Genomic DNA, 14,303 nt, shown 5'->3' with positions numbered 1-14,303 from the left:
CCTGCTAAGTTGATCAAGTTAAAGCTAAGGATCCCCACCAGATATTAACTCAATTAGTTTTCCATGTGTTGTAGGCAGTGTGACTTGTCTACATTAACCTTTTGAAGGTTTTATCCTCATCTATTCAAAGGGTAAAATTTTCAAAAGTGCCAAGTGACTTACAAGCCTAAGACCCATTGACTTTCAATTAAATGTAGGCTCCTAAGTAACTATTGAGATTTTTAGTTAAGGCTTGTGTGCCAAGGTATTGGTAATACTCATCCCCTTTCTTTATCTCTGAATGACAGACTATCATCTCAGCCAAGATGAATAGAAATGTAAAGATGAATTAAACTGGAATGGCAAAGGATTTAGCTTTCTACATTGCCATTAGGTTATTGACACTGTTATCAGAAACATATGGCTTACAAAGAGGAATTAGAGAATAGATAAGGAAGGGCAGTCAGTCAGGAGTCAGGAGAGATTTAGGAACAATTAAGTCAATAGTGAAGATTACAAGTAAGCAATGTGTCATGGTAGTGAGTCTTCCCCCCTTCTGCACCCTCCACTTCCCTGCATATCTCATAGTTTCTGATTAACATTCTCAACATTCTATGACAATGAGGGGGTTCTAAGTGCAAACATCCACTATAGGGCTGCAACAATGCCAGAATTGTTCCAGCTACAAGGGGCTGGTTCAATAGTGCAAGGTCACTTCAGATCCCACCCTGTATATACCTTCTTCCCTCTACCCCAGACAATAATCTAGCTTCATTTATTTTAATGCTTATCGAATTGCATTTGAGAATTTCAACCAAAATATAAAAAGGAGGCACCAGCATAGAGGACTGTAACAAAGTGCATCTTTGTGCTTGTGTGGTTCTAATACTTTAGTCGACATGAAATGTTTTAACAATTTGTTCAACTCTGTGCATTTGTAGAATCAAATTAAGGGAAGCACCAGGGTTATTTATATTTAATGTCAAGTTTTAAAAATACATTATTTTGTGCAGTTTGTGTTAGTTTTTCACACAAAAGATTCAAATAATAAGACAATCAAAAGTAATACATATGGACAAATGGGGTAATTCCCCTTTTTACGGTGGCCAATATACACACATGAGAAGCCCCTCTGATTTTAATGAGAGTACTTATGAGTAAGGCAAGGATGATTTGGCTCAGCAACACAGCCAACAATATACTCCATTTTTAAACAGTAACACTTTTTGGCTAACTAAAACCACAAATAAAACAACACAAAACATAATCCTAACATTTTTTCCCAATAACAGAGACTTGTATATAGCATCATTTATATTGAGCCTGTCCTCAGTTCTTGGGGGAAAGGAGTATTTGAAAATGCAGCAGCCTTGGAAGAAAGGACGAAAAAAAAATATATTACTTTTTTTTAAAAAAAAGATTGAACAGCATTGAATAGTCTCCCAGTGCCTCCTGGGATGAGAATTACCATTGCTAATACTTTTTGGTAACACAGTGTTTAAATCCTTCAACTAATGATGAAAACAAAGTCAGACACCCTGAAGGCAAGTAGAATCAAACTGTTTGTGTCTCCCCCGACACTTTAAGTCAAAGAAATTGTGTTCCTTAAAAACAATAATAAATTCTGGAAGGGGTGGGTATGCTATTCTTATCCAGTACCGTTACTAATGATTATAGAATGCAGCTGCTATGACTTTTTGCTCAAACCTATAAATATGCTTTCCATTTACTATATATTTTGATTGCATTCCATTTCAAATTCAAATTGCCACATGTTTTTAAAAATATAATTGTGTATGAGGGATTTGTGGTGTGAATATTTAGGATTTAATCTTGAGAAGTGCTGAGCACCCATCAATTTCAATGGGAGTTGAGAGTGCAGATGCAGAGCACCTTGCAGAAATGGGCCGTTACGCATTAAGAACAATCCATAGTAGTTCAATTTTCTTCTTTTAGCCTTGGCTAGAAAATGAATGATGGTGGAAAGAAGAACTGGCAACAGACTGATTTACTTTCAGTTCTAGCGTGGTCAGACTTTTTATTTTCACAGATTCATATATTACAAGGCCAGAAGGGAAAATCTCATGTATAACACAGGCCTCAGGTATAACATGGGACATAGAACTTCCCTGAAACAATTCTGAGAGCATTTCTTTTACAAAAACATGCAATCTTGATTTAAAAATTGCCAGTAATGGAGAATCCACCATGACCTTTGGCAAATTGTTCCAAGGGTTAATTGCCCTCACTGTTAACAATGTATGCCTTATTTCCAGTTTGAATTTGTCTAGCTTCAATTTCCAGCCATACTCTCATGTTATACCCATCTCTGCTAGATTTAAGAGACCACTGTCAAGTATTTGTTCCCCATATAGTTTCTTACAGATTGTAATCAAATCACCCCTTAAACTTCTCTTTGTTAAGCTAAATAGATAGATCTCCTTGAGTCTATCACTATAAGGAATGTATTCTAATCCTTAAATCATTTATCAACATCCTCCTTGACTTGTGGACACCAGAACTGGACAGAGTATTCCAGCAGAAGCTGCACCAGTGCCAAATACAGTGGTAAAATGACCTCTCTACTCCTACTTGAGATTCCCCCCATTTATGTGTCTGTAGTAGAGTAGTTGGAGGGCTAGGTGGCCTAGGGTTAGCATACCTGGTTTTCAGTTTCTCGCCTCCCAGCAGGAAGGACCTTCATTCTAGTTCCTAACACTTATATGTGGCTTATCCTCACCTCAGCATTTTCAGTGTCCTTACCCTCTCCTTACTAGAGGGGGCGGTGGAGCGAAAATGAGGTTTATGCCCTTCTTGCAACAAGGACAGTAGTAGGGGAGCCTGGGCCATCCCACTCCACTGGGCTCTGAACTAGGGCCCTCCGAGGGTCAATAATATTAGGCACTCTAGAGTGCTTCAGAGCTGCCTCTGTGGATCAGTTCTTACCATCTGTCTCCCGCAAAGTCTTTAAGTCCAATATAAGATAGCATAAGAAAAGAGAAGACAACTAAACCTTCAGCCCCAACTATGATCAGCAGATAGTCTTCTTCCTCACAGTGAGGCTTCTTTGGCATCCTTGTTCAAGGATCCTCAGGGTAGGTTTGCCTTTCTGCCCAGCCTTGCCCCTTATGAGCCCTTTTGGCCACAGCATCACACCGATAGCTCTTGTTCAGCTGATTATCCTAAAAAAAAATTCAAAGTTACTTCTACCCAGGATAAAGTCCCCCATCCTGTAAGTGTGGCCTACATTCTTTATTCCTAGATATATACATTGACATTTATCTGTATTAAACCACATATTGTTTGCTTGCACCCAGATTATCCGGACGATCCAGATTGCTCTGTATCAGTGACCTGTCCTCTTCATTATTTACCATTCCCCCAATTTTGTGTCATCTGCAAACTTTATCAGTAATGATTTTATATGCCATTGATAAAAATGTTAAATAGCATAGGGACAAGAATTGTTGCCTGCAGCACCCCACTAGAAACATATCCATTTGATGATGATTCCCCATTTACAATTAAATTTTGAGACCTATCAGTTAGCTAGCTTTTAATCCATTTAATGTGTGCCATGCTAATTTTATATTGTTCTACTTTGGTAATCAAAAATATCATGTGGTAACAAGTCAAACATTTTACAGAAGTTTATTACATCCACTACAACATTACCTTTCTTCCAGTTTTCTGGAACTTCCCCAGTCTTCTAAAACTTATTGAAAACCAACATTAATGGTACATCAAATCCTCAGGCAGCTCTTTTAAAACTCTTGGATGCAAGTTATCTGGACCTGCTGATTTAAAAAAGTCTAACTTTAGCAGCTGCTGTTTAACATCTTTCTGAGACATGAGTGGAATGGAAAGAGTGTTATCATATGATAAGACTACATCATCAGTTTTTCCCCCCCAAATATAGAACAGAAACATTTATTGAACACTTCTACCTTTTCTGCATTACCACTGATAATTCTACCAGTTCCATCCAGTAATTAATCAATACCATTATTAGGATTCTTTTGTTCGTAATATACTTAAAAACTCCTTCTTATTGTCTTTAACTCTGCTGGTCAGAAAAATTCTTCTTGTGTCCCTTTGCTACCCTTATCAATTTTCTACAGTTCTTAGCTTCTGATTTATATTCATTACTATCAACTTCCCCTTTCTTCCATTTGTTAAATGTATATATATTTTTATATAGCTGTCTTCACTTCCCCACTGAACCAAGTCATTTTTTTTTTAGCCAATATGGCCTTCTTCCTTGATTGTGATATTGTAGCTTTTGGGGCATCTAGCAAAGTGTTCTTAAACAATTCCAAACTATCATCTACATTTTCCTCATTACATTCTTGCTCCCAGCTGATTTGGCTCATCATTGTTTTCAGCTGTGGGAAATCAGCCCTTTTAAAGGACCAAGTGTGTCTATATATTACTGGTCTGAACTTTGTTCTGTTTGCACATTATAAATGTAATCAATTCATGATCACTTGTACCTGAGCTACCATTAATTTTTAGTTCTGTGATCTGTTCCTCTGTATCTGTCAAGATGAGGTCTAATATAGAATTCCCCCGTGTTCGATGTAACATTTTTTGTTAGGAAACCATCATCTATAATATTTAGATGTTAACATTCCAAGGATGGTTTAGTACTGGCAGCATGAGACCTCCAGCATATATCACTCAAATTGGAGTCACCCATGATCGTGTAGGTTTTCTTCCTACACATTATAGATAGGTGAATAAGAAGTCCGTCATCCCGCTCCCTAGTGTGATGTGGTGGTCTGTAGCAGTCACCAACTAATACCCCTTCTTGTTCTTTATAGGTTAAAGCCATGGGCGGCACGTGAACCGCTGGCTGTGGGAGGAAAGCCCTAGCCCTGCCCCTGCCGCCTAAGGCCCCGCCCCTTCCATGCCCCCCATCCCTGCTGGAGCCCAGAACTACCCCCTCATAGCCGCCAGCCCCCACCCCAGGCTAGTGACCCCAGCCTCCCTTCCCCCAGCTCCGGAGCGGGCAGCACGGCCACAGCCCTGGAGCACCAGGAGGGCAGGCAGTGCAGCAGCAGTTCCACCCCCAGCCCCGGAGCGATGGGAGAGCAGGCGATGCGACCCCAGCCTCCCCAGCCCTGGGAGGGCGGGTGGCGCAGCCCGAGGCAGGGCCACCCCACAGGGAGATTGGAGCCGCTGTGCCGAGCAAAAGCAGGGTGGCGGGGGGGCTGGGGGTGGAGTGTTAGCAGGGCCACACCTGGCTGTTTGGGGGAGCACAGCCTCACCAGCCTATGGTACCCGCTGTCCATGGTTAAGGCACTGATCCATAAGCATTCAAGATCATTTTCTTCAGAGTTATCAGTGACTTGGAAACAGGCACCATTTTTTACATAGAGTGCAATATCCCTCGCCTTTTCCCCACTCAATCATTCCTAATAGGTTATAACCATTAATTTAAACACCTCAGTTTTCTGATTTATGTACAGTGGTGCCGTTTCCTCAAATCTTTTAAAAAGATTTTCAGCGATCTGATTTAAAAAAATAGAAGTAAAACTGACTTTTGGCAGGACATGGAAGTTTTTACACTGTCAGTGTCTCTAGCACTTAGAGACAGACAGAATACTACATTTAAATATCAAAAAGCACCGGGAGAACTAGATATGATTCTTTCCTGCCCCTAAAGTGAGCGATGCATTGAGAAGTGCTTTGGAAAATAAGGCAACATTTTCCACATTAATCAGGACATTTTACATGGTCTCAATAAATTAAATCTACTTTAATATACTTTAAACAGAGAAGTGCAGAGGGATGTGCCCATAGCTATTGGAAAATTGCAGAAACATAAGCCCACTTTGTGGGGATTTCAACAGATATTTCACAGAAAAGACCTGGGATTTTGTTTCTTTATTTTGTTCAATAAATAAAACATATAGGGCATAACAATGCATAAGAATGTAGAAAGGGCAAAAGGAGCCTTCCTTCTTTTGCATTCCTACATGTGGGCCAGCTATAGTCACAGGAAGGTGTTCAAGCACGGTGCTAATCTAGAACTGCTGTCAATTCTTAAGGCTAACAAAATTATCCTAGTTCCAACTAGTATTCAACCTTTTTACATATTTGTGTATGGGTCTATTCTGCATGTTTCAAATATTTTTAATTTTATTGTACATCATGTTGATACTTTTTCATATATAAATATACATGATTTCTCATAGAGACAGATTCAAATGCATATATGAGTCAGGGTATACTTGTTCATGTTCCATTAATATAGTAACTTGATGAAATGAAGATGAATAGAATACTTGAGAAGTTATTGCATTTATTTAGCTGCAGGTTAGTGCTAAAGTAATTCCTCTATCCCTCAGAGATTTTGTAGTTCCTTGGGGAATTTCTCTTATTTACATTTTATATATAAATTGGGTTCAGGTTTCCTAGAGGACATCTGAGAAAGTCCATGCCGGAAATAGAAATATTAGTAGCCCTAGTATCACTGTTGCTAATCAGAGGCTGACACTTGGACTGGGTGGAAGAAGGAACAAAGAGTGCTCTACTCATCTGTCTGTGCCATGATGTCATTACTGCATATTAATTTACATCTCACAAGAATGAGGTGCCATATTCTGAGTTAGACACTGTTAAGGTACATAGGAAAGGATTCATATCCAAAGGCAGACTGAGTGGGGACACTCACCTCCTAGAGGTTCAGAAAGAAAGAGATCGGTGTGATGTGACTACCTGGACTACTAATAGGTGACTAACTTGTCAAAGCAACTATATTTATAACCCACTGTTTAACTGATAGGGCCTTCTACAGCATTAATGTCAGAAAAATTGTGAAAAATCATCTGTCTTACCTCTATGAACCAGCTGTCCATATCCAGGCACAGTCAGGAGTGCTGGATTAGAGGCGCTGGGGGAGGCAGCATTGGTTCCCATCATATAAAGGGGTTACAGTTTTGTTCAATGGCTTTCAGCACCCCCACTATAAAAGTTGTTCCAATGCCACTGTGCACAGCTCCCACTGATTTTAGTGGAAGGTTTGAATGAATAAGGACTCTGACCCTGTAGCAGGCTATGCTAATCAGGAGAAATGTTGCTGGCTTCTGGAAGCCATTTTCTACATGAAAGAGCATAGACACTTCACACAAAGGAGCTTCTCTCACACTGCTGATCTTTGTGTCTGAATCAAGAAATGATTTAACAGAATATCTATGGCCAGTGCACTGATTTTTTTTTTAGTCTGGACAGGGTTGTCTCTCCAATATAAGATTCGAATAAATCACTTGTGGAACCTCTTATGAGGGGTGGGCTCAATATATAGCTACCCCCAAAAATCCACACATTCCAGTCATCCCTGTTGAGAAAGAAAAGTCCATGTTTTTTAACCAAACTATTTAATAGATATTATTTGCCATTCTGCCTCTCCAAAATATCCTCCTTGCCTTGTGTATTTCAATTGAATTAAAAGGTGTTTGTGTCTTTAAACGTCCTTTTCTATACAGTAATCACCACTTTTAAGTTTCACCTTTTACCAACAGCTAACACACACCACAGTATATGTAATATTATACCTATTTTGTAGTATAAGGAAATAATACATAACTCAGAAACCATCATGTGGTAATTATTGCTACCAGTATAGTCAGTTGTATGTGCAGTTACCATGAGTGTATGTGCAACTGTGGCAATTGCATGTACAAATTACAGCTCCAATCCTCCAAGACTTATTCATGTACATTTATGCACATACTTTATGCACTGAGAGTCATCCCACTGAAGTCAATGGGCTATTCAATGTACATAAAGTTAAGCATATGCGTATGTATCTGCAGAATTGGGAACTTAAAGAGTATGTATTTTTGATTGTGAAAATGCTTGCACACACTTCTGGAAATTTGGCTTTACTTTCCAGTAATGTGCAAAATACAGCCAATGAAAGAAAAACTTGTATTTGAAACTGAGGTTTTAACATGCTGTTACAGATATAAAATGGTCTTACTTTTGTGAAAATTTTCTAACTGAAAGTTTTTCTCTGTAGGGCCATTTATCAAGCAGAAATTGCTCCACATTTCGTATAATAATTCAAATGTTTACTTTTTTTTTCTATGCAAAAATGATAGTTCCTTTGAAATTCATATACAAATACTTTTGAGGGGTCAAAATGATCTGAATCAAAATGGCAAAAGTTTTCACTCACCATTTCACACAACAAGCATTCACTGATTTCACATAGCTCAATATTCTATTTAATTTTCAACGAAATTATTTCAGATATGCCTATATAAGCCAGCTTTTATTACACCCATGTCACTAAAGAATTACAGTAAATCAAGTCTTTTATGTTTAAATACGAATCTTGCTTGCCTTGTACAAGATAGTATTTAATAGTTTAAAAAAGTTTCTCCTATGATCTCATTATGACATAGACTGTGTCATGCAGTAATGGAAATCCCATCAATTACCGCCTGCTCAACTATAGCCTGTGTAATGCAGGGTCACCCTGTTGAGTTTATTTATTATCACAGACAAAAGGCCTATTCTCTTCCATACAAGTGTAAAACTAAATACATCTATAACTCAGACTTGGCAGGACTCCAAATTTCTACTGTCTATGATAGTTTGTTAGAGATAATGGAATTAAAGAGGATAATTTATTTTGCAGAAGCACTGACTTACAGCCTAAATATTTTGAATCATATATGGGAGTGGTTCTCAAACTGTTTCATATTGTGGACCATTTCTTAAGGTAGAGATCGTCTTGTACACGATCCCTCCACTGATCCTCCCAATCCTGATTCCAAACCTTCCCTACCGCTATTATAAGGCCTGTGCCAATGCCCATTAAGGTCAATGGGAGTTTTTGCATTGACTTAGTTAGGTGTTCAGTTGGGCCCACCATGCTTGGTTACATTAAAAAGCAATAATGCAGGGAAGTATTAGGAAGTTATAAACTCACTTCAATGTGATGTATGTGCCTGTTTGGTTGCATTCCCCCTCCCCACCACATTAGTTCCCCGGAAATTTTACATATGATAGAATCATAGAAATTGCAGGGCTGGACATGTTAGTATCAAACTTTCCCATGCAGCCTGATCTAATCTAATTTCCATGACCCCTTGTTCTAATCTTTCATATTTAGGCTGCTTGTTTGAATCTAGACCTGGTCAGTAGGGACCAAAAATTATTTGGCTAACATTAAATGAGTTAGAAGTCTCAATATGGTTCCTACTAAACAAACTGTCCAGATCACAAAATTCACCCACCACTCCAGCTTCTTATCCCTAGAGCTGGTCAGGTCACAGTCAGGGTTGAAACTCAAAGATGGCGGTTGCTACATTCCTGATTCCAGTGCTATACTTGTTCAGTTGATAAATAGAGGACTTCAGTCTTCATGTCTGCCAATCTGACTTTTTCATAACCATTTGCTAAAATAAATAAATAAATAAGATGTGTTATATGTGCTGACTCCCATTTAAGAAGACTGAAAATCTGAAGAACAAATGACGATGAAGTAACCCTGTACATATGAAATGGGTGTGGTACAATCATTTTCCATATCCAGCCTAAGAGGAGTAAATTTGTCTGAGCTCTGTCACCCCCTCTCTACTGCCCACAGGGCCCTTTTGCTGCTTTGTGCAGGGTGGAAAAGGAGTAAGAAGGTCTTGTAGAACTGAGTAACATGAGGAGTAACTATAGTTACACTCTATAGTTTGAGCACAGGTGGCCAGTTATGTAACATGCACAAGCAGAAATCCTGTCGCTTGCCTTAGAGATTTGAACACCTAAAAGTTTTTTTTTTTTTTAAATCATTTTTTGGGCAGGATTTGGGCAAATCCTACTCTTCAGTCCACAGCGTGGAGTTCTTCTGTGTTCTTCTGGATCTGCGTTGCATATTCTGCCCTTGTTCCTCCCATAGGCAACACTGGACATTCTACACACAGAACAAATACAGGATATGCAAGAGAGAAAGCTATAGTGCAGATATAAGACCACTGCAGTGGAGACCAGAAAGAATAATGTTGCCCTTTGATTGTTTTAATAAATACTGGGTGTGGAACAAATGGTTTAATACACAACACTTGTATTTATTTAGCAAACTATGTTGGTCACTTTGTGTTTGGATTTTACTTTTCAGTGTGGGGTGAGAAGAGATTTGAGATGTATATATTTTAAAGGTTATGATTTTATTAACATACATTTGGTCTGATAAACGATTTTAAAAAAATCAAAACTATAAAAGCTGCTATTTTAAGTAAGCTCCGCTGTATGACTCATTAAACAAAACCAAAATAATCACTTCTTGTGACATCATTCAGGGATCAATTAAATAAAATTCACACTTTTTTTGCTTTGGAGTAGGCCAAATGAATCCAAGGAATAAATCAGTAGATGTTTTCCATTTTTCTAATTTTGACAATAATTAAGATTCCTGCTTTTTAATATTCACAATTCATGATTCTATTGACTGCCAGTAACATCAGTGAGAGCAAGATTGGGCTACAAAATGTTTTCTTTACCTATGGCCCAAGCCTGCTCCCTTTTGTGTCAGGGCAAATAAATCAGAACAGGATCAGGTCCCTACTTCTGAACATTAACTCTTGAATGTTGACATCAATGGGAGCTGCTGGTGCTCAGCACATTTGACAGTCATGCACAAGATATCTCAGTAATGGAGGCAGTCAAATTTAGTGACTACTTATGAAAATTTTGACCTGGGAATTGTGCTATTGATTTCAATGGGAGAAGCACAGGGCCCTTACTCCCCAGTCACATTTTAAATTCTTGCTACTGAACACTCTTTAAATGAATGTGGACGAACTGATTCTTTCGAGCTGGTCAGATCACACAAGCTAATCATTCTCTTGGTTTTTTGCCTTGTAAATAATTTGATGTTTGGACCATGAAATGCTTAGGCATGGACAAAGCCCAGCCAATCCTGTTGGCATTTCATACATACTAAGGCCCTAGTCCTGCAACTGACTCCACGTAGGTAGACCTGTGCACCCACATAGAGCCCCACGGGCTGTATGCAGGTAATTATATCTATCGTTACAATCATTTGCAGGATCAGGGCTTAAGAGCAAAACCTGCCTTACTCATGCAAGTAGTTCCACTGACTTCAATGGGACTGCTAGTAATAGCACTCCTCCTGTAATAGGACCACTTGCTCACAGTGAGCAAGATTTGGTCCTTAAGTTTATGTTAATTTATCTGGTGATATGCGTTTTGCAGAAGAAAGAATGGCTTTTGACTTCAGTGGGAGCTGAATCATTTATTTCAATGTCACTTTAATGGATATTTTTGATAGTTAAAATTGCTTTGTCTCCCAATTTAAAAAGACAAAGAAAGTCCATTGTCTACGTACATAATTACAGCCCTTGTTAAACACAGATTTATTTATTTTAAAAGGTTATTATTTTCTCACCATTCTGTGATAGCACACACCTTTTCAGAAACGGTTATCATTCAGGGATTAGAAATGTATTTTAACACACAAATGTATGATACCATTGGAAGTTTACGAAGTTATCTGATTTGCTTTTCTTATTTTCATAATTTGGTGATGTTATTGAACAAAACTTTTTCTTTCATCTGTGTACAAGATTGTACCAATTTTCACATAAAACAGCAAAATCATTTTAGGGGAAACCAGATTCACTCAGAACTTTTAATATTTGGTACCTTCATTCAGGAATCCTTGCCATACAAGTCTAATATGAGAAGCCTGAAAGACTAGTTGATTTCTTGTTTACAATTATGATTTTTTTAAAAAGAATCCTTTAGAGTTCTTGAAGCATATAATGTAATTTCATTTTAAACACAATATAACTGTCATAATTATTTTTCATTTTCATTTTTTAGAATGCTCCTGGTAGGGCCATCCAAGCTGCTAGAGAAAAAGCAGTTTAAGTTGGGGCTTGAGCAGTAGGCCAACAACCTATGTAAATGAGCCAAGTTTTAGAAACAAGGTAGCCATTCCACAAACAGTATGGTAGACATGAATGGCAGAATCTTTTTCACCCCCCAAGTGACATTTGATAGCACAGATTCAGATTCAAAAATATTCAACAGATAGGGCCTTCTCCTACTTATTCTGAAATCAATGTAATTGTCTTAAATGGGAGCAAGATTGGGCCCCTAGTTGGTAAATCTCAATATATGGAACATCAAGAGATCTTTCATCTTACTGCGAGCTAATTTATAAGCATTGTTTTAAAACTGAAGCCTTTTTTACTAGTAGGATTACAAAGATTATAGCCAACCATGGTAAACATAATAAAAATAGTTTAGGACCAAACCTACACATGTGAGTAATCCCAAACTGAGCCACCTTGTGTTTTGAGGAGGGGATCGTTGAGGAGGCAGGGAAAGGAGATGCATTTACTTTTCTGAGGCTTGCCTTCTTGTTTCTTTGGGGAGAAGGGGAGTATTATGTGGGATGCACCACTGCTGAAGCCCCAATTACATCCCAAACCCACCCTCTGTGGAGATATTTCCACTAGGAGCCACAGGGTAATACCAGGGAGGGAGCTTGGATGCCTCAGATGGAACACTCTTTATTGTACACAGGAAGATCATATAATGCAAGATACCCTGCAGGCTCACACATCTTGGAGAGACAAACTGAACTACAATGCTAAAGTAACCAGGAGACTAAAAGCATTGCCTCAAGTCTGGCAGCATAGGTCCTGCTGGCAAGCTTCACCACACAATTCTACCAATTCCCTTCAGTCTTGACCTGCAGAACCCCTGCTTTCCGGTCATGGGCAAAGAAAAAAAGCCTTCAGGTTAGGGAAAACTGTACATTGGTTTTATTATTATGTCCAAAAATGTTCTCTAGGAAATAGGATGACACTGCCCAAGTTGGGTGAGTATGATTTGACGCATAGGGTAAAATCAAGCATATTAATGCACTAGGCTAACTAGCCACCATTATAAAGTGGTATACTTACACACAATTTACAAGTGATCATAGTGATTTTGCTCCTAGGCTGAAGTCTTGTATGTCAGATTTCAGAATAGAATTTTTTAAAGTCATCTTATAACCCTTTTCAGTTCTGATAGACTCATAACTACACCAATGCAAATATATATGCTCTAAAAGAGAGAACAATATATGCATTCAAATTCATATTATAGTTCAATGATTACGTGCAAGGGGGTAAAAATAAGGTTGCTGTGGAAAACTTAAATGGGAATTTCTTGATCTTTAATATACCAAACACAGAGCTGCAAAAATGATTTAATCAGAGAGGAGCAAAACTAAAACCCTGGATCCAGATACCACAAGCATTGTCATTCATGTCTGACACCAGGATCCTGATCCAGACTGAAATTTTGTGCCTTGAGCCCCTCTCTATTTATGAATAAAAGCTTAAACCCATAACTGTTTTGCCCCTTGCACTCAGTCAGGGACAACTGTCACAGACGTACTGTTATGGGATGTGATGATATGTGGTGGGGACTTTGTGGAGAACTGGAAAGTGCAATTGAAGAAGAAAACTAATCTCTCTCTCTCTCTCTCTCACTCTCTGTGGACATCTAATACAAGAGCAACCTGAGTGTGGACAGGTTCAACCCAGAATGACACTGCCTACCAGCAACAAACATTGGGGAGTGAGGGAGGAGGAGAACTACAGAGAGGAGAATCCAGAGATTCATACTACAGACAGAGCTGCCAAGTAAAGCACACTTCTTTAACCAAAGAGCCTCAGACTTTGTAAAATATGAATAGTATAGATTTAACAAAACAATGGCAATGGGTTTGTGCGTGCCTGTTTTAAAAGAACAGTCTGTGACAAAAAGGCAAACTGATGGCCAACCTGATAAAAGGAGCAAATCAAGGATTACTAGATCATGTGGAACCCCAATGCCTGAGGATGGGAGGATTACTATTATGCAAAACACATGGTTCTGGGGGAGGCAGGAAGCACTTGAAGACATTTTCCCCTTCTGCATTTGTTTTCAGCCCCTTTGTGTTTTCCAGACCTGTTTGGGAATCTTTGGCCTCTCTCTCTCTCCCAGATCCTGGTGCTGGGTGTATTTCTATGTCTTTCAACCTAGACACTCCCCATCCCCGAAGTTTCATTGTGAATTGGTGTCCAGGCTCCTCCTGCATCTCTTTGTGAAGGTGTCAAAGAGACTGTAAGATTCCCCGGGGAGGTTGGGGTAGGGGGTCCCGTGTGACAGGGAAGATGTGATGAAGGGAGAGAAAGAAAGGTTGAGAGAGGAGGACCAAAGTGAGCGAATTTGCTGGGTGCAGACAAGGTGGGGAAAGAGCAGACGGGGCTCCAAGGGAGGAAGGGTACTGGGGAGAAAGCAAAGGGGGATTTCGG

At 39.0% G+C, this 14,303-nt stretch overlaps 1 long non-coding RNA gene across 1 annotated transcript; it reads right to left on the bottom strand.

Moving 5' to 3' along the window:
- Nucleotides 1-1,364: 1,364 nt before the first annotated feature.
- LOC141986361 (uncharacterized) lies at nt 1,365-9,355 on the bottom strand. Its single transcript, XR_012639256.1, has 3 exons — nt 9,231-9,355; nt 3,655-3,773; nt 1,365-3,161 (listed from the first exon to the last, which is right to left on the bottom strand). It is a non-coding gene; the product is annotated as an uncharacterized LOC141986361 (long non-coding RNA).
- Nucleotides 9,356-14,303: the final 4,948 nt, after the last annotated feature.

The sequence above is a fragment of the Natator depressus genome, chromosome 4 (assembly GCF_965152275.1).
Source record: "Natator depressus isolate rNatDep1 chromosome 4, rNatDep2.hap1, whole genome shotgun sequence".
NCBI lineage: Eukaryota > Metazoa > Chordata > Testudines > Cheloniidae > Natator > Natator depressus.
The sequence above is the reverse complement of the archived record's forward strand: the minus strand, read 5'-3'. Positions and strand labels throughout refer to the sequence as shown.